Genomic DNA, 7,376 nt, shown 5'->3' with positions numbered 1-7,376 from the left:
CGAGTGTTGATTCTTGCTCTGGTTATGTTCCAGTGATAGATTTGTTAAGCAAACCTTTGTTCTTGTGGGTAATCGCCAAAGTCCATTTGTCAGAGATTATAAGTTTTGTTGTGTTAACTGCATTTGGCTTTTTAGTGGTATGGCATTACCTTGGCTTCTGCGCTTCGAGAGGCCTTCTTTGCTATCCTGTACAGTAGCTTTTGGGACACAGTTATATCCCAGTTGGTCGTGATTCACGCCTCACAGCTGTCACAAATAAATAACTAAATAAATAATAAATAAAGAAAGACATTAATAAATTTTCGGTCTCTATAACTCTTCTCCCATAAAGCCACATTCTGTATAAAAATTGTGCAGAACAAAACTAGATACCGTTAAAATTTATATCCTGTGGATAAAAGTGTGTTTGTTTTAGCCGTTTCCCTCCTGATAATTATCATTCTTTTAATTGCTGTTCTTTTATGAGTTTTTTTTTTCCGGTGAACATGTGTTCCTTTTACTATGGTCAAAGCGGCTTTCAGCAATATTTATGTTAGCGTTAGCTCTGGTTTGTTAGTTTGGGCTTAAGAGCCAAGATTCATTTCCAGTCATTAATAATCCCCTTATAAGGTCATTCGTGTTACGCTTTGTTGTACTTGCATATATCATTTTGAAGGTGTATTTCAACTCTGAGTTTAGTACTTTCGTACCTGACCGTTGTATCTTAGATGAACAATACTGCTTCAATAAATATATTGTTCAAGGGTTGAACATCGATCAAGTAACACCGTTTCGGTACAGTCTTGTTTTCAAAAAGTTGTTGTTTTTTCTATACTTTCGTTTGGCGTTTTGTTGTTGTTGTTTTTAAGAGAAAATGTTCGATTCGATCGGGAATCACTTTGTCGGTGCAGCTGCGGGTGTGGTTATTTTTTTTTTCCTGCATTGTGGAACCAAATGCTCTTGAATCTTTCTTGAGAAATATTTTCTAACGATTGCTTTTCAGACATCTTTTCCCTCTAAGTGTTACCTTGATTATTGCGGCGGCATCTTCAGGACCTATCCTGAAGGCACTGAGTTCGTTGGCGAGAAAAGGTAATTCTCACAACTTTGCAGACACACGTCTTTGATCTAAATGTTTCCGCTTTCCCTCAGTAATTATGTACTAGCATTTTTTAGCAGTTCATTTCTCATGGACACCTCAATTAGGGCCGGAGTGAATTGTTCCATGATGTGTCCGTCGTAATGCGGCCGGATTTCAAAGGCTTTGCATGGCTTAAGCGAAAGCGGGTTATAACTGACGAGTTTAAATTGTTAACATAAAGGCTATTGCAGCCATTAAGGACCCCAGTTAAGGTTCGTTTTCATCATCTGGCTAAACGCACTGATCTATATGAAAAGTATCACGTCTTAGGCAGAAATTTTCATAGGTAAAAGATACAGTGGAAATTAAATTGTATCTCGAAATAACTGAGGAGAGTACTTATTTTATCAGCCGCGCACTGTTATTTTCAAAGAGTTAATTTCACTCCAGTGCTGGAGTGAAAAAGTGGAGTAAAATAAAGCGGAGTAAAATGTACTCCTAAGAGGAGTTAATTTAACTCCACTAAGAGTAATTTTTACTCAGTACTAGTTAATATTCAAAGGCAATGACTTTGCTAGAGTAAATTTTACTCTCCCTACAGAGTAATATAATATGCTGGAGTTAATTTTACTCCTATTTATCGAAATACTGAGTAAAGTCTACCCCACTTACTAATTCTACTTTCTGAGAAAAAAAAGTAGAAGAGGATATTACTCCTATATATGAATTTTTGTAGGGTAAATTTAAGTTTAGCCAGTCTAAGATGTGGAATTGGGGTTGTTTTATTTTTGTGAAATCCACCGATTAACTCTTTGTTTTCAATGAGTTGGAGTGAAAAAGTGGAGTAAAACTAAACGCAGTAAAATGTACGCCTCTTATTTAGTACTCCACTAATTAACAACTGCTGGATTCTCTTAAAAATTAGCCCTTTAACTCCCAATAGTGCCACTTATAGATTTTACTCTGTCTAACGCCAGACGATTTTACTCCTCAATGGGGAACCCCACGGGGCTAAAAGGGTTAACAACAGCTGGATTCACTCAAAAACTATGTCCCCATTAACCCTTTAACTCCCAATAGTGCCACTTATAGATTTTACTCTGTCTAACGCCAGACGATTTTACTCGTCAATGGGGAACCCCACGGGGCTGAAAGGGTTAACAACAGCTGGATTCACTCAAAAACTATGTCCCCATTAGCCCTTTAACTCCCAATAGTGCCACTTATAGATTTTACTCTGTCTAACGCCAGACGATTTTACTCGTCAATGGGGAACCCCACGGGACTGAAAGGGTTAACAACAGCTGGATTCACTCAAAAACTATGTCCCCATTAGCCTTTAACCTCCCAATAGTGCCACTTATAGATTTTACTCTGTCTAACGCCAGACGATTTTACTCGTCAATGGGGAACCCCACGGGGCCGAAAGGGTTAACCACAGCTGGATTCATTCAAAAACTATGTCCCCATTAGCCCTTTAACTCCCAATAGTGCCACTTATAGATTTTACTCTGTCTAACGCCAGACGATTTTACTCGTCAATGGGGAACCCCACGGGGCCGAAAGGGTTAACCACAGCTGGATTCATTCAAAAACTATGTCCCCATTAGCCCTTTAACTCCCAATAGTGCCACTTATAGATTTTACTCTGTCTAACGCAAGACGATTTTACTCGTCAATGGGGAACCCCACGGGGCTGAAAGGGTTAACAACAGCTGGATTCACTCAAAAACTATGTCCCCTGTAGCCCTTTAACTCCCAATAGTGCCACTTATAGATTTTACTCTGTCTAACGCCAGACGATTTTACTCGTCAATGGGGAACCCCACGGGGCTGAATGGGTTAACCACAGCTGGATTCACTCAAAAACTATGTCCCCATTAGCCCTTTAACTCCCAATAGTGCCACTTATAGATTTTACTCTGTCTAACGCCAGACGATTTTACTCGTCAATGGGGAACCCTACGGGGCTGAAAGGTTTAAGAGTAGAGTATACTTCCCTCCAAGTCAACAGTTTTACAGGATTAAAATCCTGTTAATAAAGGCCGGTATCTTTCCACATTTTAGTGAGGGTTAATACGATCAGCCGCTCTGAATCTTGCTGGTTTTTTCGTTTTTAATTGGACGACCCGGTAATTAAAGTCGTTATCCTCCGCGATCTTGGATAACACAGTAGAGAACAGACTGGAAACTAGTGAACCATTTTGGTCAGCAGTCACCGGTGCAGCTCTTTACTGATTTCGGCGACAGGTCTCAAAAACCGCTGATTGGCTAAGGTTGCCTTTCAAGGACGCGTGCGCAAGACGGTAACCACTGACTAATTGTTCACTGGCGAAAAAAAATGGCTGCCATCGGGTGTTTATCCGATCTCCGTCGATAAAAAAAAGACCTTTTTCAGGCCAGTAAAACGGACGAATGTTTTGACTGCATAGCGCATTTTTATGCCAGCGAGATTCTATTTTTAGTTGTGGGCCACCGTACTTTTTAGCCAACGGTGCTACGAGGGAAATTTCTTTAACAATTTCAAGGTCAACGCGAATCCAGGTTGCTGTTGACAGTGTTTGAATGGGAATTTGTTTGTGGAGCTTACCGGCTAATGGAGTACCATCTTGATTTCAATTCATGCGTTTATCTTTTAAAAAGTGGAGCAAAAAATATACCACTAAATTTCCAAATGGTTTCTCTTTCGACTAATTATTTGCACACTGTTTCCGCGGGGGCCCGCATCTAGCAGAAAATGTTAAGATTTTTGCATTTTTCTTCAAAATTAAGTTGTTAAAATGGCCATTCAAGTGGTCCATGGAGGCAAATTTATTAAGACGGAGGAAAAAAAAGAAATGCATGACGTCCCTGAAAAGTTAGAAATGTATTTCAGTCGTTCAAAGATAAATTTTAAAGTGAATTTAGCACCAATGTCATACATAACATGCCATATAAGCACCTCATATTGGGTACACTAGAAGGAAACCTTTTAGTTGCAATTATATTTTGCTGTAGTCATTTCAAGCAAATGCCAATCGTTTGCTTCCCTCCAAATTATAGAAATAAACATAGATTAGGTTAACTCTGAATAGCCAAAACAACAATACCGGTATTCCAAGTTGAAAATTTGATTCAGAAATCTAGCTCACTAGCAGGGGGGATTTTACTGTAACAAAATATTACTACAGCTAATAATACACTTTCAACACATTGTAGTGGGTTAATGTGACAACAAAAATAATTAATCAAGAATTGGTTTTATCTTCCAGCAATAAAACAGCAGGAGGATATAAAATTAGGCATCTTCAAAGTTTAGAAAACTTGTTGAAGGTGATTCAGTGCTATTATCCAAAACAAATTTCATGCTGGCCTACTAAATACTTCCAGTGCAATAGATTATTTAACCTCTCTTTGTGGACTCTGGTTGCAACACAGTGGTTTCAATAATTTAAATCCCCTTCCATTAGATTTAACTTTTAAAAAACTCCATAACTTCATATTTATGTAATACTTGTTCAAAGTCATTGAGCAAAAGCATACAAAGCTACATTTGAAAGGGGCGTAATCCCATGTTGGAGTTTTCTGGAGAGGGCTTTCACAGAAATAACTGCTGTTACCTTTCCATATGGAAAAAATATTTCAACATTAGGTGTAATGAATTTTTAGCAATTGCTTTAAAGAATACTAATCATTCCTACTATTTCCAAGGATGAATAAATTAAAGTTGAATGCAGTAAGTGTAAGAAGTAAAAAAAAGTGGCATATTTTTTCAAACTGTAATCTATTTCAGATTCTTGATTTAGTCCCTGGATAGTATTAAACAATGGTGGTAAAGTAAACAAACTGCCCCAAGGGGGGCTCCCTTACAAAAATGACAGAGGTTCTTTTTGTTCCTTTTTGGAGAAAAAAATGTGGATTTGTACTGCCTATGATGCTGAGACCAAACAGCTGGTGGAGTTGCTGCAGTACATTTAAGGCTATCAATCTGAAAAATGACTGGAATTGTAAGACAATTTGGTACACGAGCAAATAACTTTTACTTATGAATAATTCATAAGTAAAAGTTATTTGCCAGTCATTTGTCACTTTAGAACTGGTTCCTCTAAGGGGTCAGATTTCTTTAGCCTACATCCACAAAATAAGGTTCTGTTACCTTTAAGGGTTGTTTTTAAAAAAAATCCAATAAGTGGCCTGCCATTTTTATAGGGAAAACCCCTCCTGAGCAAACTGCATCCTCATGTTTGGATTCCCATTGATTTAATGATATAGGTAAATTTGTTCTACAATATAATACTCAAATACCATTATAGTCTTTATAGTTTACTCCTCGAGCCACCAGCTTCAACTTTGATACTTTGTTCTAAAAGCCAAAGCAACGCAAAGCAAAGCATGGTGGAGGTGATGATTAATCACTTGTTTTGGTTCAAATGAAGAAAACGAAAGTCAAACTAACAATAGCACTTTAACCCTTTCACCCCTAAACCGGCCATACTTAGCATTTTACTCTGTCTAACACCAGACGATTTTACTTGTCAATGGGGAATCCCCAGGAGTCAAAGGGTTAATCACTCACTAAAAAATGTCCCAATAAAATATTATGTTCCACTAATGACCAAAACTGTACTAATAATTTGAATTACAGCTAAGGTCTGTCAAATTTCCATCTGAGTTACCTGACAGCTCTTACAGTACTTCTCAACATAAAGAAAATAAATTCTGTGGACTTAAACATTCCCAAATAGAAATGTTGTATATTCCAAATATTGTTACGTAAACTCTTCAAGATTTACCTGCTTCAGGAACTTCAAATCAATGAATATTTGGAATAATTTTCCTGGACTCCTGCAAACTATGTGCACTTTTTAATGGTTTGCCCTTTAAAAGTAACACTCAGAAATAATAATGCAAACACAACTGAGGCTGTTTTGCCTTATCTACAAGACAAGACAACAATATACTTTATTCAAACACAATCAATATTAAAGCAATAATACATGCTCGTGGGGTCATGTGCTAACTATAATAAAGATACACTACAGGAAATAAAAGCTTAAAACTAACTATGTGACAGACATAGGATATCTACAGATAAGGGATAAGAAAAATAAATCAATTGCTATCCAAAGATCTTATTGCAAATACAGCAAAAGGTAATGGTTGATTGACAAGTTCCTTGTGCAAAATGGTAGAGCATGTTTGAAGTCCATCAGGACCAAGATGAGAAGTTATGATAAAAACTCTAAACATTTTTTACCAAAATTATTTTACTGCCATCAAACCCTATGAGACCTTATGCATGGGACACTGTTTCTAGCTGCAGCTCCAAATCACATAATATATTGATAAATTGTGCCATCTAAGAAAAGAACAAACATGTGGGGTGTAACCAAAAAAAGTCCAAGGCAATAATTCTTCCTTTCAGCCTTTTCAGGAAAAACTATCCACTGTCAACCATACTTGACTCAAAACAGATTCCTTGATCCAACAACACATGACAGTCCCCCAAAAACCAAAATTACATCATTAATGCTTCCAGAAAACAACAGTCTAAAAAAAAAGATTTGCAAAACAGTCACGAACCTGAATCTATAGAGATCTATATACAACTGTACCTACACTTCTGTTCTTCCAAACATTATTTTAACTAACATAGCAAATCCATAACTTGGTAACTACTTGAACGCAAGGATCGTTGAGTTGTGACTGCTAAAAAGTACAATAACTTAGACAAGCACCAGAGAAGGGAATATAAATGACCTTAAAATCGAACTTAAGACGAATCCAGTTTATTTGCACATCAAAAGAGAGCAGCATACAAAGATAAATGGACGGTATTAAGGCATTTCTTAACGTGAAATTACAATCATGATGGAGCTATAACGCTAGACGAACGCTAAGCGGAAAAACAAAATTGTAAATTATTACTCACAAATTAGTTTGCCAAGTCATCTTTTGCACACGATCCGACTTAGTCTCGTCACTCTCGCCATTATATAAACTTCATGCAGTCGCTCCTTTCGGTTTAAATCCACAACAACACCTTTAGGAAGTGTTTTCTCAAGACCATTGGAACGAAAAAAAAGTCATTTTTGATATTTTCTTGTGGAGAAAACAACGTAAACGTAGTCCACATCTCAAGCTTAACAAACCATGGGCAGCTTTAACAAACGAGAAAAACAGAGTCCGGTTCATCTTCCACTACCAGCGAACATTTACACGAGAAGGAACCAGATAAGGGACAGTATCTTTTGCATAACAACCGCCGATCTCTCTAAACTTAGTACAGAGGTAAACTAGAAATGTCGAAGGCGCAACTCAACCGATCATTAAAATT

Source organism: Montipora foliosa, chromosome 4, assembly GCF_036669935.1.
Source record: "Montipora foliosa isolate CH-2021 chromosome 4, ASM3666993v2, whole genome shotgun sequence".
Lineage (NCBI taxonomy): Eukaryota > Metazoa > Cnidaria > Anthozoa > Scleractinia > Acroporidae > Montipora > Montipora foliosa.
Note: the sequence above shows the minus strand (reverse complement) of the source record.